The 12,244-nt window shown below is 36.9% G+C and overlaps 1 long non-coding RNA gene across 1 annotated transcript; it reads left to right on the top strand.

Annotated features, from left to right (window-relative positions):
- Nucleotides 1-539: 539 nt before the first annotated feature.
- LOC118995159 (uncharacterized) lies at nt 540-11,548 on the top strand. The gene is made up of 3 exons (XR_005068218.1): nt 540-641; nt 1,041-1,045; nt 11,539-11,548. It is a non-coding gene; the product is annotated as an uncharacterized LOC118995159 (long non-coding RNA).
- Nucleotides 11,549-12,244: the final 696 nt, after the last annotated feature.

Here is a 12,244-nt window from a genome sequence, read left to right as displayed (position 1 = left end):
AACTTTGAAAGCTTTGCTGGATAGAGTAATCTTGGATGTAGATCCTTGCTTTTCATGACTATGAATACTTCTTTCCAGCCCCTCCTTGCCTTCAAGTTTTCTTTTGAGAAATCAGCTAATAGTCTTATGGCAACTCCTTTGTAGGTAACTGTCTCCTTTTCTCTTGCTGCTTTTAAGAAATCCAAATCTTAACCTTGGATAACTTAATTACGACGACCCTTGGTGTGTATGTGTACTTCCTTGGGTACAAATTCTTTGCAACTCTCTGAGCTTCCTGGACTTCCTGGAAGTCTGTTTCCTTTGCCAGCTTGGGGAAGTTCTCCTTCATTATTTGTTCAAATAAGTTTTCAATTTCTTGTTCTTCCTCTTCTCCTCTGGCACCATTATGATTTGGAGTTTGGAATGTTTAAAATTGTTCCAGAAGTTCCTAAGCGTCTCTTCATTTTTTTATTTCTTATTTCTGTTCTGATTGAATGTTTGTTTCTTTCTTCTGCTCCACACCATTGATTTGAATTCTGGTTTCCTTCCCTTCACTGTTGGTTCCCTGTACATTTTCCTTTATTTCTCTTTGCATAGCCTTCACTTTTTCCTCAATTTTGCAACCATACTCAATCAGCTTTGTGAGTATCCTGATTTCCAGTGTTCCTAACCATGTGTCTGATAGGTTGGCTATCTTCCTGTCACTTAGTTGGTATTTTTCTGGAGCTTTGATCTGTTCTTTCCTTTTGTCCATATTTTTGTCTTGGTGTGCCTGTTACATAGTAAGTGGTTGAGCCATAGGTGTTCACCAGGGTGGGGCAACACTTGTCACTGTGTTGTGGTGCTGTATAAGGGGGAGGGGTCCAAGAGGGAACACTGCCGCTTGCTTGGCTCTCTGCCGGCTTTCAGTAACTTTCCTAGCTGCCCATAAGCAAGTTGGGCTCTTCAGGTCCCAATTCCCAGGTGGGTGGGTTTGTGTATGTTCTAGGACCTTGTGGGTCTCTCCAATGAACCATTCATAAGGCTGGGAGTTTCTCCTGCTGCTGCCTCAACCCCCACAGGTTTTGTTAGTCAGAGGCTTTATTTCCCCTCCCTAGACCCCTGGGGTGTATGGTCTATCTCGCTACTCAGTTATTCCTCCCAGTTTATCTGCACCCAAATGTGGGAATGCCCACTTCACTAGTGCCGCCTCACCTGCCCTGGTCCTCTAGCCTCTGCCTTGCCATGAGTCCTCTCTGCCTGGCTGCCCTGTTTCCATCCCTTGTACCAGTCTGGATGAATGTTTCTTCTTTAACTCCTTGGTTGTCAGACTTCCATACAGTTTGATTTTTTGCAGTTCTGGTTGTTTTTAAATTTGTTGTTGTCCTTCTTTTGCTGGTGTGAGGAGGCACAGTGTGTGTACCTATGCCTCCATTTTGCCTGGAAAATGTCCTCTCATCCTTTTAGCGGGATCTTTCTCTGAGCAGAAGTGTTTAATGCTAATGAAGTCCTACTTCTCAGTTTTTTCTCTCACGGATCTTATTTTTAGTGTTTTTTCAAAAAAGTCATCACTAAACCCTAGGTCACCTATATTTTCTCATTTTTCTTCTTCCAGGAGGTTTATAGTTTTGCAACTTACATTTATGTGCATGATCCATTTTGAATTAATTTTTAGGAAGGTCACAATGTCTGTAGATGCCCAGTAATTCCAGTACCATTTGTTAATAAGGGTATCCTTCCTCCATTGGATTGCCTTTGTTCCTTTGTCAAAGTTCAGTTGACTCCATTTGTGTGAGTTTATTTCTGGCCTCTGTTTTGTTGATCTGTTTGTCTATTCTTTGCCTATAACATACTGTCTTAATTAGTCTAGCTCCCATAGTAAATCTTAAAATTGGGTAGTTGTCAGTCCTCTGATTTTGTTCTTTTTGTTCTTTTATTCTTTTTATTATTATTTATTTAATAATAAATCTTTTGTACTACTTTTTATTTTATAAACATTGTGATTTAAGTTTCTTCTCTTTTTTACTCTTGCAGTCCTAAGTCCCCAACTTTGTTCTCCTACTTTTGTTTCTCCATTGAAACAGGAAATTAGCCCACACTCCCTTTTCTAAGATATTTAGAACTATTTTGAAGAGGCTAAGTTTTTCATAGTTCTACAGATGAGTTTTGTAAGCTCCTTTTTACCTTATTCAAGCAGACCTTGAATTCTTCAGGCTCACCCTTCATTCTTGTCCAATGATTCATTTATTCAAACAGCTAAAGAATTTGTATACTTGATAGGAGTTAAAAGTAGCTGCTTATCAATGTAAGAAAAAATACTGACAAATTTCCTTTATAACATTATCTCATCAAGCCATTTCTGTTGAAAACTCTCCCACACAAAGATTTCTCTCTGCCTATATTGTGCCCGTGTTACTCTACTGAACTTCATCATAAGCCTTCTAAACATAGCTAAGTGTAAAGGTTTGGGATTCTTCCAGGCACAGTTGATACTGCAGAACACCTTTTCCAGAGAGTTTCCAGCTTGCCTGGTTATCAGATGCAGGTGGAGTGGTTGTTAGTAAAATATTCACCAGGAAAATATTTTAAATAGAAAATATAAGGCTTATGTTGAGCCTAACTTCAAGGGCATATTCACAACAAAACAGGAAGCAGTATTCGCAAATCTTTTCGTGTGTGTGTATCATGGCAAAATCTAGTATGTCCTTTAAAAATAAAACGCTTGTTGAGTCAGTACCTGTGCACCCTCTGTGCACATGTGTGCACACATGCTCAGGGGTGTGGTCTTATGTGGGTAATCTTTGCTCAGCTCTCAACTCCCAGTGGCAGAGGCCTTGTCTTTCCTGTTCACTACATATGAATGAATTAATCAATGAGTGAATAAATAAATAAACACCTCATGTATAAGTGAACAATTGCATAAATGAAGAGTTCTATATACCTTTCTAATTTAAATATACTTTTTAATTTGAAATAAATCAGGTGCTTGGTAAAATTTTGGTTTTTATCTATTGTTCTGTGAGTCTCTTGAAGGTGAAGAATTTTGTTGTTATAATCTCTATACTTCCGACTGCTAGCACAGGGCTGGGAACTCAGTACCCAATATACCTTTTTTAAATTAAACAAAGTGAAAAGTGACTTCAAAGGGGAATTCACTTACCTCTTGCTGATTAGCGGCTAGAAACCGAAACCCTAAATGCGAACAGGAACAAAGATGTGTGTTTCTGTGTGTAAGTGCCTCTCTTGCTTCACCTACCCTCAGTGTAGATGAGATTTTGGGAAAGCCTTCTGTTACATTTTGTATTTTATGATACTGAAGTAAGAGAAGCAAAGCCAGAATGATATTTGAGGTACAGAAGGAGCCAGTGGAGGGATAAAGGTTGTAAGAAAAGAGAAGCGAATGAAAAGAAGCTGCTTTTACTAAATGAAGATCTGAATATTGAAATTGTGGCACAGTACAGTCACTTTAGGGTGTTTTCTTTAAAGCTGTTGGGAGCCTGGCAAGGGGACCAAAGAAGAGTCCGGAGTCATCACTCAGCTGCCTGAAACAAACCTGAATCAGGTTACACGTGCCTACCACGGTCGGCGGCCATGGAGAGAGGAGTGACGAATGCTAACACCACCTGCTTGAGGAGATGTAAAACTTCTTCCAATGAGATTATTTAAATCAGGGACCTTTGCTAACATTTCTAGTGTGCCACTTAATTTCATAGTAGAGCTTTGAAAACTGTTTTTAACCTTAGTAAAATCATTATTAATTAAACAAACCCTCTTCCTCCCAAGAACCACAGTAATAAGAGTAATCCTAAATTCCCATTAAATGAAATCTTGGTATAACAAAGGAAATCCTCTGCTATGTTAAACCACCGGCCAAGGCTAAAACAACCAAAAATACGTTCTTTGAAAATTTGAAAAAAAACACATATTAAAGAATAAAGCACAGTATGTCGGTATCCTGTTATCTAATGTGATTACTGTTTCAGTTTTTACAGTGGATGAGACCCTTCAAAGTCTCATTGTGTTAAGGGTACTTCCTTTCTAAACTCATTTGCCAAAACTAATTAGAAATAAGGATTTCCTGTGGATGTGAGTCATGAGCCATCGTGTGAGTGTGGTAACAAGTTAGTACTTTCTTTGGGATTATCTCTATCGTGTCTGTTAACACCTTTAATTCTTTCTTTCTATTGTTGTCCAAATAATAATTTTTCTCTTTTCATTCATTTACCTGTAATGAATACTAGTAATAGTATCATTATGTTCAGATACCAATATTTCTGGCCACAGAGATTATTTTAATTTTAAAATCTAGCTCTTAAGTATTGGAGAGACTGTCAATATATTTTCCCATTGTTTTAACATTTCTGTCAGTATTTCTCACTGAATTCATCCACCAAGATTGTTCAATATGAACAGGACAAATACATAATGTTATTTGCCTTCCAAATTAATAAGCCAATTCAACAAAATAAAGATGACTATACTATAAAATTCAAATTGCAAATTAACGTTTGTCTACTTATGGAAGCACTTTGTCCTAAATAAAATCATATAGTTAAATACCTGTAAACCATACATCTGTTTCCAATTTTGAATAAATACTGTGAAATCAGTATGATATGTATTTAATTGCTTCCACTATTTTAGCTTTGCTTACCATTTTCTATCTTTCTGTAGTCTCTTCACTCAGCATAGACTTTGGAATTTTAATACAAAAGAAATCATATCCATGAGATTTTGGGATTTGACTGTGAGGACAGATACGAGGTTTCCACATTCAGTCCGCTTGAATCTTTGCATGCTACGCCTGAAAATACTCACTTCCGTTTCTTCAATCCTCCCTTACGTATTCCCTGTTTCCAGTATGTTTGCCACTTAAAACTGGCTACTTGACTAGAATTTTAACCAATATGTATATTTTGAGAAATCTCTAGCTTAGTGTAGCATCTTGTTTAATTTATTAAATTACTTATATTTTCAATTTACTCTGTTAATATCTTCTCTTATGTATAATGTATCATTATTTTTGCATCTTACAGGTTTGTTTGAATCCTCTGTAGACTGTGGCAATGTCCCTAACCAGCAAACCATCACTGCACAGATTTTTCCAGCTAGAAACTTACCTGTGAAGAACTGCAATGCTTGAGATGAATCTTTGCAACAGTGAATGTTTCATTTTAAAGTCCAAGCAGCTCAAGTCTCCACAGAAACAGCAAAGAAACTCTTCGACTGCAGAAACCCAAGGCAGATCTCTCCACCTTTTGGAAATAAAATCACTGTCATTCCTTTTGATAAGAAGTCCTTGAAAGCAGAAAACAACTTTTACTCTTTATATGCAAAGCTTTATTTACTCAAGGATATTTCTCTGTATTTGAGTGATCTTATTTGGCTTATATGTGGTCCCCAAAGGTGTGGTCTGATTTTGTGAATTCAACTTAAGGGCAACATGCTAAATGATCCAGGCAGAGTGAGAAGCAGTTTCTGAGTGGAAATATGAAAATTTTCAAAACCTAAAAATGTGGGACTTCAATGGCACTCTCAACATATGTTTAGAACAGACCCAAGTGTTATGATTGGTGGGTTAAATAATAGTTGCTTACCTCTGTTATGCAAAATGTTGTCCTCAGCATATCCCAGCATATCCTCCCAGCATATCCTGGGAGATAGTCAGAAATTTAGGAGCTTGAGGCCCATAGCAGACCTACTGAATTGGAATTTACTTTTTGCCAACATTCTCAAGTTGTTTGTATACATACAGACTTTCAGAAGCCCTGGCTTAATCCACTTCCTGACTCAAAAGATGAGAAAAGCAGGCAAAAAGTTGTGGAGTTTGCATAGGGTTAAAAATAGGCATTTAAAAAATAATGAAAGCCACTACTTGCTAGTAAAATCAAACCAGTTTATTTGAACCAATATGTAGAAGAAAATAGGAAAGTTTGATCTCACATAGCAAGCATTCTCAGAAGCAAGTGCAATTTAAGATGTGTCTTGGTCTGCCCAAAGCCAGCCAGATGAAAAAGGATTTTGACAAGTCATGCAGAGGTCCTCAACACTAGACATTTGACTCAAAGGACTTTCTGGAGCTTTGGTTGTAAAATGCTACTGTTACAGCCTACACTAGGTCGGCAGCTTCCTTACAGAACTTCGCAGGTGACATAGTATTCACACGTCAGTTACTGTATGTGGCAGGCATATTTTCCTGTGTGGTGGGTGTCCTAGCCCTTGGGCATTTGGCCTGTGAGGTGAGCACACAGCGCTGTTGTGCGATCCAGCTGTTAAGCTATCGAACACCCGATCCTGTGGTGGTGCTGTCTGATAAAGCACGTCAACTGAAGCCTATTCAGCATCTTTCACCAAAGCTTTATTTCCAGAAGTTGAAAGTGGCGTCAAGAGAACAGAGACGTTGATTTTACTTTTAAATTTTTCTCACTGGAGGAAAGAATGAGTTCTGATGCCCGTTACATAATTAGAAGCACCTAGTGCATCTGTTCCTGAGCAGATAAAGAGCAGTCACTTCTGAAATGAATTAAGTCAACCATTATTTCTTCGCTAAATTACTGGAGTCGTCTGTTTATTCTTGTAACTCCAGCTGGAGCATTTTAAGATTAAAGGTGACTTCCTGATAAAGAGCTATCCTCATTTTACTGAATAAATTTGTTTATTGTCCTGATAAAATCCTGGATATCTTCCTTGACTTAGATGCAGTTATTGGAACTTTCATGAAATCAGGCAACTTCTGATCCAAACTACTTATGAACTGATATGTTTTTGCCAAAGACAATGATCACTACAAATTAGGCTATTTTTACTGAAATCACATTCCTTCAGCTTGGATTCAGCTTTAATTTTTAAAAAAGAAGAACTCAGAAATGTTGAAATCTACCATCCAACTAATTTCACATGCAAGGAAAATTATGAAACAATTATATAAATATTATGATAATGATACTTTAATAATAAATATAAATTATAAGATTTTTTCATAGTATTTTCCTAACAAAAAGAAACTTGAAAATAAACTACTTTCTTTTCTAGCCACTTTAAGAGTATGATAATGTCATATACATTTTTTTTTCAGAATCTGGATGGTTTGAAAATCTTCTCCTCACTGTTTCCCTAAAATGCCTAGATTTCTTTTTCTTTTTCATTTCTTAGAGTTAATGATTAAAGAGAAAGTTGTTTGATAGCTTTCTGTCGCTCAAAATCTATTGTCAGGCACGGTACTAGGCTCTCTCAGGGAGGAAGCCCCTACCTCTGGATCTTGGCTTCAGGGTAAGAGCATAAGGATGAGAGGAATGGACAGGCCTTGCTGTGCATGTTCAGCCAGGACATGTGTTTTGGGAAGATACTTGTGTTTACTATGTGGGCATCCCCTCTAAAGGTAAGGAAAATCCCACCATCTACTAACAGTCCTCTTATATTATGAACTAGTTAATTTTTTAGTTTATTTAAATTGTTTATTTTCTTCTTCACATTTAGACTCCAGAACACTAGTTCACATTGCCCTGAGAAAAGATATAGCTTTAACATTGATTTTCAACTTTACTCACTGACAATGGAAAAGTTTCCCTCCTGCTCTAATATTTCAGGATCTGATGAACTAGCTGTGGTTCTCCCTTATCTTTACCTTTTACAATTTTTAACATACAAATAGCCCCATTCAGTCTTTACCTTTCCAACTATGGTTCTAAAGTTTTTCATTTGTCTTTACAGACATGCCCTCCACAGCTTGCATTGTTTTACTTGTCTTTTCTGGACTTTTCCAGGTTAATTATATTTTATTCATCACAAATAGATCTGAATTTTTGTTAGTAAGCAAAAAAAAAAGAGTTTGGTGTGTTATAAGCTCCATGGTTAATTTAGATCAATGTTTAGTACATATAGTAATTTTTTTATATACACATTCTTTTTTTAAATTTAACTCTTGTTCAAGTACAGTTTTCTTTCTTGTATTCCCAGCCCTGCCCCCCCAGTGCTCCCCACCTCCCTCCCATCTCTGCCCCCCACCTTAGTTATTGTCCATGTGTCCTTTATACTTGTTCATGTGAGTCCTTCCCCTTTTCCCCTGTGATTCTCTCCCCTTTCCCCTCTGGACCCTGTCAGCATGTTCTGTATTTCAGTGTCTTCGGTTACATTTTGCTTGCTTGTTTGTTTTGTTGTTTAGATTCCTGTTAAAGGTGATATCATATTGTATTTGTCTTTCACCACCTGGCTTATTTCGCTCAGCATAACACTCTTCAGTTCCATCCATGATGTTGCAAAGGGTAGGAGCTCCTTCTTCCTTTCTGCAGCATAGAATTCCATTGTGTAAATGTACCATAGTTTTTTGATCCAGTCATTGACCGATGGGCATTTAGGTTGCTTCCAACTCTTGGCTATTGTAAAATGTGCTGCTATGAACATCGGGGTGCATAGGTTCTTTTGGATTGGTGTTTCAGGGTTCTTAGGATATACTCCTAGCAGTGGAATTGCTGGGTTAAAAGGCACGTCCATTTTTAGTTTTCTTAGAAAATTCCATACTGCTTTCCATAGTGGTTGTACCAGTCTGCAATCCCACCAACAGTGAACTGGAGTCCCCTTTTCTCCACAACCTCTCCAACACTTGTTGTTTATTTCTTTGTTCATGGTAGCCATTCTGACTGGTGTTAAGTGGTATCTCATATAGTAATTTTTAAAGTTGGACATTTTTTTGTATTCTGATGCATTTTAAATTCTCATTTAGTTTAATGATGTTTTCACATTATTTTATACTACTATTTTTATGATTAGCTATCTCAGAGTTTACCACCTGGTAATAAGTTGTAAGTTGTTGACACTGAAAATAACATTTGCTAAAAGCTACACAATGGTTTCTGATCATTTGTTAATGTGGTGTTCTGATTTTTTGCACGAAACAAAACAAACAAGCAAGCAAAATACAACCAGAGCTATTGAAATAAAAAACAAACTGACAGTAACCATAGGGGAGGGGCGAGAGGGAGAATAGAACAGCTGATAATAGGGGAAGGGCCATCAAGGAACATGTATAAAGGACACATGGACAAAGCCAGAGGGGGTAGGTTCGAGGGTGGGAGGTGGGGATGGGTGGGGTGGGGGGCATAGTGGAATGAAAATGGAGACAACTGTATTTGAACAGCAATAAAAAAAACATATTTTACCAAAAATGTTTTAGCAGTTCATACCACAGGATTCTTCACATCTTGCATGAAATGTAAATCTAAGGCTTTTTAAAAATTTTCTGGTGTTTTTAATAGTGAGATTTTTATTATAAAGTTGATGTTTTCAATGAAATGGAACTTGTGAGCCTGCAGGATTCTATAAATTTCATATTTTAAGTATCTAATTCCAGGAGTAGATGGGGTTGGTCCAAGATTATGACCAGGGTAGGAGATGTTTTGTGGCTTACTTCTAAATAGTCATCCTATTATTGTCTTACACCATTGTCTTTTTTCTTAATCATATGTGTCCAATATAATAATTTTGGTGAGAGAAAAATGATATTTAATCACTTATCCTGGGTTATATTTAATGAAGCATAATTGATAAAATAAAATTCATTTCTTTGGATATATTTGTGTTGTGTTATTAATGCATTAGCTTTTTAAATGTTCACTTGAGAAGTATTAGTCACTTTTGTGGTTGTTGTTCAATTGCAAAGTAACAACAGTTCTATGGTATTCCTTCCTAGAAAAATTTTTTGGTGTGTGTAAATTCAGGATTTCCTCTTATATGTTCTCCAACACTTACAATATATATTAAAATAAAACTGATCTTAGATCTGATTCTCGAAGGAATTCCATTGCTTACTTTTTTTTCAAAAATGTGATTCTTTATGCCCTATACTTTTTACATTATTTTTATACTTGCTTTCTCATTGAGTTGTGGATTTGGAAGAGTATTCCTTACTTTGTATTTCCCATAGTTTCTCACTAAGCATGTAATAAATATTCATTGAGTTAAATGTCAATTTTTTACATTGGTAAAACAGTTTGCACCTATTTCCAATTCCATAGTGATTTGATTACGACATACAGCCTTGGTGTAAAACTTTCTCCAAGACATTTTGAATATTTAAATAAGCCATATTCTCAGTGCCTGTTTTCCTACATACATATGTATTGCCTCACAGAAGTCTATTCAATTAATCAGGCTTGATTTATGCTTAGGGAAACCACAATATTTTTTCCAATCAGATGATGTTTGATCAAGTGTTCCATGCTCTTGCTCTTTATTATACACACACACACACACACAATTCATTTTAGCGGATCTTTATTGCTGCTGGGCACTGGGAGGACTGTCTTGGGATGCCTTTCCTTATTAGAGCACTTACAATTGTACAGTATTCATAACACATGTGCTGCTACATACAACGTGCACCTGGGCCCACACTCTCCCCTTTGGAAGGCCAGTCTATCAACAAAAGCCAATTGAACACAAGAGCCAAAAGATAGGAAAAACCTAAGAGTCCATCACCAGATTAATGGATAGACAAAAGTGATGCATATGTGCAATAGAATACTATTCAGCCATAAAAAATAGTGAAATCCTAACACATTTCTACAACATGCATGGACCTGGAAAGCATGATGCAAAGTGAAATAAACCACCCATAAAAGGGTGAATATTATATGATTCCACTTATAGGAAATATCTAGAATAAGTGAATCCATAGATATAGAAAATAGGTCAGAGGTTATCAGGGGCTTGTAAGAGGAGGGAATGAGCAGTTGTTGCTTAGTGGTTAGGGAGTTTCCATTTAGGGCAATGAAACATTTTGGAAACGGTGGTGATTGTTGCACATTATGAATGTAATTAATGCCACTGAACTTTCAATTTTAAAATAGTCAAAATGGCTAATATGTTTTATATATCTTACCATAATTTAAAGAAATTTATAATTTGTCTTGACCAGTGTGGCTCAGTTGGTTGGACGTCATCCTGCCAACCAAAAGGTTGCCTGTTTGATTCGCAATCAGGGCACATGCCTGGATTTTGGGTTCAATCCCCAGTCCGGGTGCATAAAAGAGGCAACTGATTGATGCTTCTCTCTCTTTCTTCCTCTACCTCTAAAAATACATAAATAAAATCTTTTTTAAAAATTAAAGAAATTAATAACTTAATGTAATAAAACTATAATTGTACACTTTAAATGCATGAGTTGTGTAGTACATGAGTTCTATCTCAATCAACAAAGCTGATTTTTTAAAAAAGGTCAGTTAAAGATTGGGGAGTTAAAGCATATAACCCTTTAGTGTCCTTGTTATCTTTTTCTTAAAAGAAAATATGGCAATAATAATTATAAAATGGCAAGAAGGGTTCCTGTTCTCACTATAAAAAAAAATAAAACATGGAGTCTAGGCTGATTTGGGGAAATGTGTGGAGATCAATATACAAATGGTGTTCCATTAACACCCAATCATTGTTAATGCACTTTTAAACTTTCAAAATAAAGTTTCTATTGGAAAGACTCATTAAATACATTCTGTCTCACTCTCTCTTGGCAGAGCCTGTCATATTTCCACAATGTCTTTAGATGCTTGTGATGGATCATTTCATTCCTCCCCCCTCCCCCCCATCTAGGAACTCTACAAAGTGCAAGATTTGCTTTGTAGTCTGAAGGGCCCCCGAGTCTGTGAACTGCACAGCTTTGCCAAGATTGCCAGCCTGCCAAATGTTCAGCTGCCAAAAGACTAGCCCAGGCTTCTTCATATAATGAAAGTACAAAAAAGGCCATGTGCTTGGAGGACTTGCCCAATTCTGTCTGCTTCATAGAGAAAATAAATCTCTGAAGAAGTCCAAGGGAGAGCTACCATCTGGTCAGACTCCTGGCTTTCTCAATATGGCTCCCACAGCCTATCGCCAAATGTCAGAGGGCTTCCTGTGTTGGACAGAGGCGCACTGCAGAGTTTGGGGCCAATATGCTAAAATCAGATGGGAGCCTAATGAGGTGGGACTTGGCAGATTGGTTTCAACCTGCAGTCTCATCATTGCTTTTGGCACATTCACAGAAGGGTCAACATTTCAGCAATAGAAATTGCAGCAATTTAATAGCTGGCTCTGTAGTTGCTGACTATCTGTTAATTTTTTGAAGAATCCACAACACATCCAAGTAAAAACTTACCCAACTGCTACAATATTGTGCATCCCAAATTATTGGAAGGCAATGCTGTTGGAAAAAACTACAGAACTGTTTTTACAGTGCTGACACTTTGCAGTATTTGGCCCAATTTCTGCACACTTTGATCTTCAGTTCTAAGAGCCAAAAACAATTTTTCTTTTGTACGGG

This window comes from Sturnira hondurensis, unplaced genomic scaffold (assembly GCF_014824575.4).
Source record: "Sturnira hondurensis isolate 20B ecotype Veracruz unplaced genomic scaffold, ASM1482457v3 Scaffold0009906, whole genome shotgun sequence".
In the NCBI taxonomy this organism is placed as follows: domain Eukaryota; kingdom Metazoa; phylum Chordata; class Mammalia; order Chiroptera; family Phyllostomidae; genus Sturnira; species Sturnira hondurensis.
The sequence above is the reverse complement of the archived record's forward strand: the minus strand, read 5'-3'. Positions and strand labels throughout refer to the sequence as shown.